This window comes from Eimeria mitis, genomic scaffold, assembly GCF_000499745.2.
Source record: "Eimeria mitis Houghton genomic scaffold, Emh_scaff887, whole genome shotgun sequence".
NCBI classification, from domain to species: Eukaryota; Apicomplexa; class Conoidasida; order Eucoccidiorida; family Eimeriidae; genus Eimeria; species Eimeria mitis.
Window position 1 is genome coordinate 10189 of NW_013576524.1, and position 253 is coordinate 10441.

At 20.2% G+C, this 253-nt stretch overlaps 1 protein-coding gene across 1 annotated transcript in view; it reads right to left on the minus strand.

Moving 5' to 3' along the window:
- Positions 1–253, minus strand: part of EMH_0024650 (uncharacterized protein) — a gene marked incomplete at both ends in the record, with an annotated part of 7643 nt that overhangs the window by 6054 nt on the left and 1336 nt on the right. The window lies entirely within an intron of this gene.

Below are 253 nucleotides of genomic sequence, written 5' to 3' on the forward strand. Positions count from 1 at the left end.
ATATAAAAAAATAAATAAAAATATAAATAAATAAATAAATAAAAATATAAATAAATAATTAAATAAAAAGAGGGACAGATGGAGACAGGTGCAGCAAGAGACACCAATACGCATGAAAACGGAGACAGACAAAAAGACAGCGAGGACAGAGAGAGAATAACAAAAAAAGAAAAAAAAATAAAATAAAACAAAATAAGATAAGATAAGATAAGATAAAATAAAATAAAATAAAATAAAATAAAATAAAATAAAA